The 12,356-nt window shown below is 40.2% G+C and overlaps 1 protein-coding gene across 2 annotated transcripts in view; it reads left to right on the top strand.

The window, feature by feature from the left end:
- The window catches only part of lrfn5a (leucine rich repeat and fibronectin type III domain containing 5a), a 123,309-nt gene that overhangs the window by 60,471 nt on the left and 50,482 nt on the right, over nucleotides 1-12,356 (top strand). For both annotated transcript variants that reach the window (XM_029461045.1, XM_029461046.1), the window contains one exon: nucleotides 679-789. The gene's annotated coding sequence lies outside the window, so the exon portion shown is untranslated. The remainder of the gene's footprint in view (nucleotides 1-678; nucleotides 790-12,356) is intronic.

The following is a 12,356-nucleotide window of genomic DNA, read 5'->3' on the forward strand; positions in this document are numbered from 1 at the left end:
CTCACCCTCCCTTCCACCTTACTCTTTGCCCTCATTCTTTTCCTCCTTGCCTTATTTTGATCCTACCCTCCCTCCATCCTGCTGGCTCAGCTGGTATAGAAGCAGCCTTTGTTTCAGCAGTGTCCTCTATCCTTTGAAGGAGAAAAGCTGAACAAACGAGAGGGGAGGGAGGGATGGAGGGAAGACGTGAAGCATGGACAGGGAAGGAAAGGAGGAAAATCCAACTGGGAAAATGGGATAAAACGAAGAGATGGGTGGGAGGATGAATAGAAACAGGGGGAAATGGAAAGGGGAGAAGGATGGAGGAAGGAAGGAAGAGGGATATCTTTGGATCAATGGGAGGGGTTGTTCAAGTCATTGACATCCAGTAGCAACAGTATGTGAGGCCTGTGTGGGGGATCACCTCCACTCGGTTCAATGGTGCACAGTTGCTCAGTTAAAGGCCAACAAGCACTTTATTACAGTAATAAATAAGCTGTCCGTGCTGGAGAACCGAGACACCTTTACTGAGCCGTAGGCCAAGTAAAAAAATAGAAGTATAATCATTGCAGATACACTATAAATGTAACAGGTTGTGGCATGGAGACACAGAGAGGGATTCACATTGTTTGTTGAATGATTTATTTCTGAGTCCGATATTAAATACCCATTGTTTGCTCTTTATTTCTTCTTCTATAGTGAGTGACCACTGAAAGAAGATTTTGGACCTTTACCCTCATCTATGATGTTATAGCCATGGTACCATGTGAATCCTGAAGTAGAGAGTTATCCGCTTTTACATCTCTGAAGGTAAGGTACTTTTTATTATTATTTTTTAATAGATTTGCTTTAAGGAATAGTTGAGACATGTGAAGAAATACACTGATTTGCTTTGTTGCTGAGAGTTAGATGAGCAGATTGATACCACTCTAAAAGATTAAGCTACAACCAGCTAGCTTAGCTTAGCATACAGACTGGAAGCACGAGGGAACAGCTAGCCTGGCTCTGCTCAAAGTTAACTAAATCCACCTACCTCTAAACGTCACCGCATTAACACGTCATATCCAGTTTATTTGATCTGTGCAAAAAAATGTAAAAAAAACATAATTTCTCAATTCTACAATGGGGTTATGTATCCATGCGGCTTTATAGGTGCTGGTTAGTATATTTAGTTTTTACCTTTGGACGGAGCTCCTTCCCCCTGTATCCAGTCAATGCTTTGCTAATCACCTGGCTAATTATACCTTCATATTTAGCGTATAGACCTGAGAGTGGTGTCAAACCTTTCATCCAACATTCAGGAAGAATGATAAATTATCTCATTTCTCCACATCAACTTATTCCTTTTAATAATTCTACTCTGCTTTTTCCTCTTGGGACTAAACTCTATTAGATGACAGACTCGGCTCTTTTTCCTGGTTTGCTCTGACGGCGCCTGGCACAGTTTGAGTCACAGTAGTCAAAGGAAGCAGCCAATCTGGCTCAAAGCAGCAGCTTTTGGATTTGTCACCTGGATGCCAGGCTTCCTTAACGCAGCCTTGTAGTGGAAATGGAGATCTAGTGGAAACTAGCGTTTTGGCAACATCCCACTTTGTTTGCCTGTAGTGGAAACCTGAATATAGTTATGTGGTCCTCTGTGAGTTTGCTATGCAGAGTGAACTAGCCAGGTTGTGCCCTGTAGTGGAAATCAAGCTGGCCAATAATAACCAGCAAGCCTTGAGGTCTGCCCAATGATATGATGGCTCTTCCTTTTTGTTGATTCATCTTCGCATGCTGCCTTTCTCTCTTCATTGATGTTTTCAGGTGGAAATATTTAGTTTGACACCTTCATATGGGCTTTCTCTGTCAGAAACCCACCTCTAACCTCCTCAGCCCCTGATACTCTCTCCCTCTTATCCCTTGCCGACTTTCCCTTGTCCCCTCTTCAGCTGGCTGATCTACACTTCTAGCCTCCATCCGTCCCTTTGGGATGTGGCTGACATCTGAACTCAGCTAGAAAGAGAAAGGAGGAAAGAAGAGAGGGGGGAAATAGAAGGAAGAGGGTGGGCTTCAAGAAGAGAGAGTCAACATAAATCTATCTATCTATCTATCTATCTATCTATCTATCTATCTATCTATCTATCTATCTATCTATGTGAAACATGTTGTTAATTACGGCTAAGTGTGTGTGTGTGTGTATGTGTGTGTGTGTGTGTGTGTGTGTGTGTGTGTGTGTGTGTGTTTGTGTTTGTCAGGCTATCATCATTGTTCATCGTCAACACCTCAACCTCTGTATCTAATTATATTTAAAGAAACATTTTTCAATGAATGCTGTGGATTGTTTAATCAAGCTATAGTCCACCACAGACCACTTATCATATTATCACTACATGTCTTCGACTGCCAAATACTGTTACATCATTGACATATAAAGTCTGTCAAATCCCCCACACCATGGACACTTAAAGAGCTACTTCAGCGATTTATAATCACACTTCTGTAAAGTTTGGGGACTGACCAGGAACAGGTTATAAAAGAGAGGTGGAGGCTTCCTGACTTTTAGTATGGGTCAAGCTCTTTTAGTATGGGTCAAGCTCTAACAGTGCTGGATCCTACATTTACCACTATGAGATAGACCACTACAGTATGTATAGTGCTAAAAGATAAATAGTACTGGCTCGTCTTTCTTTGCAGCAGCTGTCAATCACCCGTGCTTGTGAATGTGCAGAGTCACTGACGGTGAGTGAGGGAGTAGGAGGTGCAGAGACAGACAGGGAGAGAGAGAGAGAGCGAGAGAGAGCGAGAGATGAGAGATCAAACAGCAGCTTCTGTTTGTATTATCTTCTTTAATGAACAAAGTGCCACACATTGCAATTCTTTGGAGTTCACTCAGAGGCCTGTAGGCCGATGGGGGAATTCAACCCGCAACCCTCCAGCTTCTGAGAGCAACTTGAACTAATGCTCTCTTTAGAGCTGGATCACCCTTGTGGTGTGTGTGTGTGTGTGTGTGTGTGTGTGTGTGTGTGTGTGTATATGTGTGTGTGTGTGTGTGTGTGTGTGTGTGTGTGTGTGTGCGAGTGTGCTGAAGCCTTCAACTGCTAAGCAAAACAGATCAAAGTCAAAGTCAAGTCTCCCTCTGTCCCCTACACTTTGATGAATGGAGGCCTGGATGGATGGATGGATGGATGGATGGATGGATGGATGGATGGTTGGGGGGAGAGAAGGGAGGACGGATGAAAAGGGAGAATACGGAGAGAGGGATGAATGGATGACCGAAAGTACAAGGAGTTCAGAATGGATGAACGGACGTGGGGGGCGGAGAGAGTACGTGAAGTGGAAGTAGATGGATGAAAGAGGAGATGGATGGGTTGAACTCTCTGTCACCCTCTGCAGAGATCGCCCTGTACGGGGCAGATTTAGTCACGTTTTCTCTTCCCCTCTAATCCTATTTTCTTCTGTCCCTTCTTTTCACTATTTAAAATTTTCCAGAGAACCATTGTTTTCTTCTTTTTCATCTTACACTCTTTTCCCCTCTTTTTTCCTGCTGTTTCTCCTCTTCTCCAATCTCAATTTACCTTCCATATTTTTTATGCCCTCCACGCCGGCACCGTGTGTCGGGTTTGTCCGCCAGTCCAATTCTCGTGAACGTAATATCTCAGCAACTGCCTGGAGGGAATTTCTTTAAATTTGACAGAAACCTCCACTTGGACTCGAGGATGAACTGATTATAATTGGGTGAACAAAGGTCAATGTCACTGTGAGCTCATGTTATTGGCCATAACTTAAGAAATAAAATGCTAATCATGACAATTTGACATAAATGTCTAACAGGATAAAGTGACGACATTTCGGACAGCCATCTATGTAGACTGAACTTGAAATGTAAAATGTCTCTCCCTCTTTCCCCACATTTCTTATTTGCCACCTTCATCCCGTTTTCCATTCCCCCTCATTTATACCTTTTTCTTGATCACACCCCATCTTTCTTCTCCTCTCATCTCCTGCTTTCCCTTAACCTCCTCGTTACCTCCTTCTCTAGCAGCCTGTGAGTGTGCTTGTGTGTGATAATCTCTCCAGGCTTTGGGTGTGTGTGTGTGCGTGTGCGTGTGCGTGTGCGCGTGTGTCTGTGTCTGTGTCTGTGTGTGTGTGTGCGCACGCTCTCTCCCAGAGACTGCCTGGATCCCTGGGGGGAGTTTGGCAGCCGAGACCTGTCGAGGGGAAAGCCAGGCCTGGGTCACCAAGCTCACCTCTTCCCCCTGCTTCGCCTCTGGTCCTGTGGGATAGCAGGTGTGAGGAGGAAGAGGAGAGGAGACATAAAAAGGGAAGAAAGCAAGGGGAGGAAGATAAGTCATACATGAGAGGAAATGCAAATACATAAGACACACACCCCAAGGTATTTAGTTAGTCACACTCAAAACTCTCTCGTTCCCTCTGTGGCCTTTACATGCAGTTGTTAGTCAAGCTGCACACTCCCAAAGGGTTTTTCTCTTTGTTCTCCCTTGGTCAGCAGCATCAGACAAACACTTACACATCACCTCCAGCATGACACCTGATATAAGATGCACAATAAGGTGCACAATAGTTACAGTTCATATAGATTTGTTTAACAAATAAAAACAAGTGATTGGAAAAAAAGAAAAGAAAGACATAGATAAATATGGCATCTCAGCAATGTCTCTGAACCTTGTGTTCCAACATCCTTTAACATGATAAAAAACAAAACACATTTATTGAGAATGGCTTAACATAGATTTTTTCTCTCTCTAAAACACGTCCATCCAACTCTACCACACATGGCACATTCTCCAGGGATGACTCCATACAGGGAAGCTGTGTGTAAATTGGTAGTATCCAAAATGTGCTGATTTTCCAATAGTAAATAAAACTCATTATCAAGACCACCCTGCAAGTATAGATTGTTTTTTACTGTTCAATATCTTGTGATTACAAACTGATTAAGATTCACTGAAACTAAATTGCAAGCATGTTTATTTTAAAGTCACAGTACACACAACAATTGATTGATTCACATATCTCCTTTAGTTTGGTTGCTGGGCCACTTCAGTCTTTGTCTTAATGATCTTCAGGTGTCATTATTCTGCTTCACCTTTGGGTACTTTACACATCTCTACAATGTTTGGTCAGGGTCTGAAAAGTGAAGCCAATGTGGAAGCGCCTTAAGCCGGCATTCTTTCTAAAAAGCCAGCAGGGGGCTCCACTGGTTGCTAAAATAAGTCTGATTTTATAGAAGGCTATGAGAAAATGATTTATTCCCTTACTAAACATTTTCCCAATAAGTTTATGATCTCAATCACTAGTTTAAAGTCTTCTTCAAAACAGTATGACATTCATTTAGGAAATTGTCTTCCCATTTAGAGTAAAGTAGATGCTAAAGTAGCATATGCAGGGCTACCTTGTGATTGACAGGTCGCTACCCCGGTGCTGTTCGGTTTGTCTGTGTTCTTAAAACTTTAACACTTTCACTGTGTGTTTTCAGTTCATGATGGTAACAATCGGTTGTACTTAGCTCCACCCTCTCGTGGCACTTCTGGTTACAAAAAACAAGATGGCGACGGCAAAAATGCCAAACTGGAGGATTCAAAACCGTAGTAGACTAACCAATGGGTAACGTCCCGGTGACAACGTCCACTTCTTTACGTAGTTTATGCTCAGAAGAGGGACTTGCCTCAGTACTAATTAAATAACAGAGTTGCTGTTGAACCTATTGTGCTGACATTAACATAACAGCATGCTTCGTGGCAAACATATGAACAGTGTGCTGTTATTTATCAAACAGACAAAGCTACTGATTTCCCTTTTCTGTCCGCTGTATTAGTGCAGTTTCTTCTTGTTTATGAGATTTCAAAATGCAATAGTATTTCACACAAAATGCCCCTCGGGATTCTGTTATCTTTTGTATAGGAAGTGAGTTTCTGTCTCTATTACTACCCCATCACATCACACACAGCCATAATATTTCTGACTTCCTCTCTGTTCCCTCCATCTCTCTGTTGTTCCCTCACCGTAGGCAGTGGCAGGAAATGGAGTGTGTAGAATAGGATGTGAGGGTAGCCATACTTGTTTATTTTATACTGAAAGCCCACAGTCTGGCTAGAAACCACTGATGGGTGACAAACATGGACGGAGACAGTGAGGTTAGGGACACAGTCAGAGGCTGGTTTTGTTTCCACCCCTTATTTGTTATGCTGCTAATGACATTTTGAGCTACAAAAGGTTAAATAAAAAATAAAATGTTGATGGAATGACTGGCACTGCAAAATAAAATCTGCCAAAAAATGGTAGCATAATGTAACGTGTAAAGAGTAAGAAGTCCTTTCAAAAGGTATGAAGTACTGGAGGCACTATTGATTTATGGAGATGATCAGATGAGATGTATATGGAAGCAAAGAAAGGCAACACTGAATTGTGAAATCGAATCACTGGCTATTACTTTAAGATGACATTTAAATACAACTGAATGTTCAGTATATCAGTGAAATATTTTACTTTGAAAAACCTGTGTTTGAATTTATATGTCGCAAAATATCCCTCGTGAAATTTCGATAACGCTTGTCGGGAACGTATGTCAATAATGCATTACAGACATTCTTACAACGCCTTATATTCTGCAAATATAAATAAATACATACACACATAAATATTCATAATGCTTCATAACACATTATAAATCATTATATAATGACTGATAACGTCAAGTTTCATAAGACTTTATACTTCAAAAAAAGCCAAGTTTATCAGGGTGTCAGCGGGAAATGGACCCAAAAACAGGACCACCAGGCAAAAAGGTTTAAGTAACAGTCTTTACTTAAAAGGCCCAAATGTTCAAAAAACAGACTGAACAGAGTAGAGTATGAGTGACAAGGCAAGATAACAAGAACTAAGAGTTTCCATACTAAGATAACTGAAAATGTTTCAAAATGAAATATTTCAATGCTATAAATATTCTATGGTATTTAGACATTAACTTTTCAGTAGTGATTCAATTTTGCATTAATGTATCCAGTTGCTATTACAATATTTTGGCTTATCTTTGACAACATAAACACAGTATATGTGTGTATTTATACAAGCAGATTTCAAACACAGTGATCTCTTGCTACTTGTGTGTAATAGACAGTTTCCCCATACACTCAGTGGACTACATAATACATTTTGAAGTCTTCACTGATCCAACACATTTCAAATAAAGACTTTCTCAAAGTTTATCTTCTCTCCCTCCAACTCTGCCTCTTTTTACATCTCCGGCTCTTGTCTCTCTTTTTACTTCTGTCTCTTATCGTTCCAGCTTTACCTCCCTGTGCTTCTCTCAGCGTCATATCCATCACTTAGTCTTCTTTGCTGTCTTCACCTGTCTGACAATGTGCTGCTGGTGATGTGAGCACGTCTGCATCCATCTTGATCAGCGTCGCAACCTGAAGTGACTCAGCTGCAGCTGGTACACACCAATGTATTTATATGCTGTACAAGGCGTGTTTCCATCCGCCTGTTTTTATGCCCTTTTTCAATTTGCACCGGAAAGAAAATGTGTTTACGATTAGTCGAGGTGGAAAAGTTAAATTAAGTCGATAAAAACAAAATGTGACAAAGTGCTCTGAAAATAGATTAACAAATAAATTATGTGATATGTGAAGCATATAACTTCAACGTCCGCTGAAGCGCCAAAAAATATTCGCCTCATGGCTTCACACAGATCTGATGTAGTTTTCTAAATTATTTTTCTCCGTCTGAGCTGTGACTGGCGTTTTTTTAATCACGCCATCTTGTTGCGCACTTTTCTTCTGCAATGATTTCTAACTAGACAAATGGTGCCACCTGCATGCAGATTTTCTCAAAATTTGGTTAAAATTTGCGATACATTTAGATGGAAACCTTGCTACAGTTACAGTGAGAACGCTTATGAGGAGACTTTAAACCTAAGACATTTATCTAGTAGTTACTCTGAGAAATAAACGACTATAGATCAAAACACTGTACTGCACGACGGACATTATGATCACACTTAATATACTTTACTCTGCTGTTGCTAAACAATAAATGTATATACGATATTGTGACTTCATTGAAGCCGTAACTTTAAAACATTACTGGCAAATAAACGGAATATTTACTGATTATTTTTGTATCACCTCTATCTCCTTTGTGCATTGCATTGTGGGGCAATAGTGTATAACCTAGAGTTAGCGTCGTACATGAGGTAGTGTCATATATGTGCATCATCACCAGATGCTTTAGCTATAAAGACATGTTATTTAGGACATTGCTTTGGGTGAATCTGCATTGTGGATATACAGCCATAAGAGGAATGGGTTTAAAACGTGTTGGATATGTTCCCTGTTGGGCTTTTTTAAATTTAGCTGTTTCAGTAATGCACCTCATACTCTCCACATTTGCGTTTCCTCGGCTGCCCCCATTTCCCTTCTAAAACCGATGTGTTGAGTCGGACAGCTTGCAGATGCTATCCTTCCTTCCCTGAAGCTAAATGCGTCTCTACTAACATGTCTGCTGCTTTTTCATACCTTGTGTCTCTGGTGTGCACACTCTGTTTTTCTCCTCTCAGATCCCCTCCTCTTCTTCCTGCTCAGTAGATTCTATCGCTCCTGGTTGTCTGTTTCCAATCTCCATCTCCCTCTCTTTCTTTCTCTCTACCTTTTTGTTTATTGAAGCACTTTGGTTCAACATTACAAGGTTTCATTCTCTTTCGTTCATTCTTCATCTTTTTCTATGTCTGCGTTTTATGTCTTATCGATGTGAGTCCGTATACCTTCCCCTCTGTCTCTACCCCTTTGAGTTTATCTTCTCCTCCCTGTCTTTCCGGTGGTAAAAATAGATGCTCCAGCACATCCCCGATTCCTAACTGAAAGCGTGTGCAGTGCAGGATTTTTCACATCTTTGGCAGAGATGTGTTCTCTTGTGGAGATTAAAGGATAACGCTGGTGTTTTCCGGGTTCATTCTGTGATCATTCTGATCTAATTAGAGCTGCATTTTATGTTGCATACTGCATAATATTTTGCTTGTTATTTGTAGTGTTTATTATTTTGTCTGCAGTGCCCCTTAATGGTAGAAAAGCTTTCCTGGGGGCTTTTCACCACTGCTGATGTGTGAAATGTAAGCCTGAGCTGAGTAGATAATGCTCATGTCTGTACCTGCACCCATATCCACAGGCCCCCCCTCAGCACAGCATCACACAGCCTCCTCGAGAGCTCCTGACAGATACAAGCCACACCCCAAACACTGTCCAATCATAGCTTTGGATTTCTCTAGAAAATATGATACTTGTCAAACTATTTTCTCAAAATACTTAATATAAGGATATTAATGTATAACAACTAGCTTTAGCAATAAATTAACACTGTTGCTCTTTATTCCCATGTTCTCTAGGGCTGTACTGAATAGTTCAAAGCTTTATTCATAACGTCGACATCAACATTCATTATGTTTACAGCCGATATTTGTGCACAGTTGCAGATAAAGATTAGGCTACACTAATATGATTAGTGTTGTACTATTTGTTCAGTTAGATTGCAGTGGTGGCTGCGTGGCATGATCCAAACAATTCCAATAACTCCAGAGCGTTGTAAAGTCCAAATGTCAACATTTATTGAAAATAGAAAATTCACAACATGTTTTTATCTGACAAAACATTCTGCTTCAATCCATATTCGTTAGCGTTCAGAAACAATATTTTCACTGTGTTGTTTTCTCTCCTGTGCTCCGCACATAAAGGGAAGCATGCGCCTGTGTTAACGGGGCGATCAGCAATCTTACACTTACTCTTTTTTTTTTTAGGGTCATGACGTCATAAAACATTCAAAGCTTAATTTGGAAACTTCAATAGAAGCTTTAAATGTAATAGAATGACGATTGATACAGCCATCAGTGGCTTACTAATGTTGTTGTGATATACATTGTCATGTGTGTCAGCTAGTAAAATGGAACAAAGAGTGTCTTCGAAGGAAAGGGAATATATAAGTATTGGGAATAAAGGGGATCTTTACATTAACAAATGAATAAACACACAAACATACACAATTAAAAATGAGATTGGATGGCTTTTTGCTCCACTGCCTCCCTAATTCGTCTTCATTCTCCCACTGTCTTTTTTTTGTTTGCTTTTCATCCATCTGTCCCTTTATTCCTTGTTAAATGCTGATGTGTGTGGAACATAAACAGGAAGTGCACTGCAGTTGTCCAAATATGGACGTAGATGACTGTACTCATTGGAGAAATATGATGTGAAGTCCCTCAACAGGAAAAGTGCTGCCTACGCCTTCTTAACGACTTCCAAATGTGTGTGTGTGTGTGTGTGTGTGTGTGTGTGTGTGTTTCTACTTTTTATTCACCAGCAGCAGTGGTGTAATGCTTCATGTTAAAGCAGATAAACATACATTACAGTCGGATGATAAGAAGCTACTTAAATCTCAACATCTGGATCACTGGCTCTTTGTATCCATCTTTACTCCAAATCTGCCCCTCTGTTCAGTATGTGTGTTGACTGACCTTTTCAATACAACAACATTTTCTCACATTGTGTTTGCAGTATGACTATCTCATCTGGTAAACAAGCTTAACTTAGTGGGTGGTGAGAGTTTTCATTGGTAATTATTGGTAATCACACTATTTTGTTTTGAAACTGCAAAGCTCCATACGGTATCCAGGAATAATGAGGGAGGACTCACTGTATGTGTTTTGTTTGGATTAATTGGTAGATAATTTGACAAAAAAAGAAAAAAGCTTCTGGTTGAATTCACTGTTATCAATGGCCCATTGCTATTGATGAGCCAAAGTGTTTGTTACGAAGGGAAGATATGTAACTCCCTGGAGTCCTCCTGTCTCGGCTTGGAGTTTTAGCTGAGAGAATCAAAATGAGCTACACTAGATATGCTCTTGCAAAAATAATCCCTCTTAATCATCATTTACGACCTACTAGAAGTGTGCGGTGGTGTCTGTATCTGAGAGCCTGCCCAATGCCTGGATTTTCTTATTTTGCTGTGATTTAAACATTTCTGTGACTCTATAAAAACGTAGCAACCACGTGCCAGAATATAATCATGCACCCAAGTGGAAGTTAAGAAAATGGCGGACACAGCACTGCAAAAAACACAAAAATAGTGAGGTGAAATGTCAAGCGGACAAACTTGTTCTAAAACAAGAGTAAATCTGAAGATGGCGAGCACCTATTAAAAATAATAAATAAAAATCTGTCCTCTGGGCCAGTGAAGAAGACTGGATTCCTACCACTAATATTTACTTTAACTTATTTAAACTACTGCAAATCTAGTATAACTCAGTCTCTTTAATGTAATAATTAGTCAGAAAAACGAAGATCTCTATCCGAGAAAAGAAGATCACTGGAGAAGTCCAAAGTTAGATACAAGTGGAGTTTATTACACACGTAAGTACATAACAAACTCTGAGTACCCAGCCAGCTGCGCACTGACCAAGTACTGATCTGACTCCCCTCTTTATACCCCAGTTCAAATTGTGAAACCAAGGCTGTATTCTAAAAGGTTGTGGAGTGGTACTGAGTTTAGTCAATCAACCTGACATATCCTGGCCTACGCCCTCTGACTCATCCCCCGGAATCTGCCCGTCCTGTCTCCCACACGTGTGTCTCTGGGTCTCTTCTCCAGTTAGCTCTGCCATTGCAGCAGGCGCCTGGCCTGTTCATCTCATCCTCATCATATACCCAGGGCCTCACAACTCTACCATTATATGAGGTTGAACTGGGAGACTCACTCTTCACCCCTCCCCCCACCAATGCTGTTTTGCAGGCCATTCTCCAAATGTTTACAGAGGCTGTTCTCTCACACTTACATTGATCATAATTGAACATTACACACATATATATATATATATATATATATATATATATATATATATATATATATATATATATATATATATATATATGTATATATATATATATATATATATATATATTCATAATACAAACCATATACTTAGTAAAACCCACTACAATTATGTACTAATAAAACCTATTACAGAACCCACTCTATTAAACCCCTTAATTAGTAAATACATACTAATAAAATCTGCCACAACACACCCTAACCCGAACCATGGTCATGGGGCGTGCACTTCTAGGGTCTTTGAGCAGGGGAGGAGGGGCCAACTTTGAATGTTGAAACTAACTACTCGTTCTACCTTTAAGAAACTGTAGTGAACCAGCTGCCTCAAACGGGTACATCCACTTTATATCTCCGTGTTGAATTTCCTTAGAATATATTTGTATTTACTTAATTTTGTTAGGATAATACAACATAAAAATGGCAAGTAAACTTAACTTGTTCTTTCCAACCTAAATGGCAGAACAATTACAGAAGTATAGGCTTAGAAGTATTTCCTGTAGCTCCAG

This window comes from Cottoperca gobio, chromosome 22 (genome assembly GCF_900634415.1).
Source record: "Cottoperca gobio chromosome 22, fCotGob3.1, whole genome shotgun sequence".
Classification (NCBI taxonomy): domain Eukaryota; kingdom Metazoa; phylum Chordata; class Actinopteri; order Perciformes; family Bovichtidae; genus Cottoperca; species Cottoperca gobio.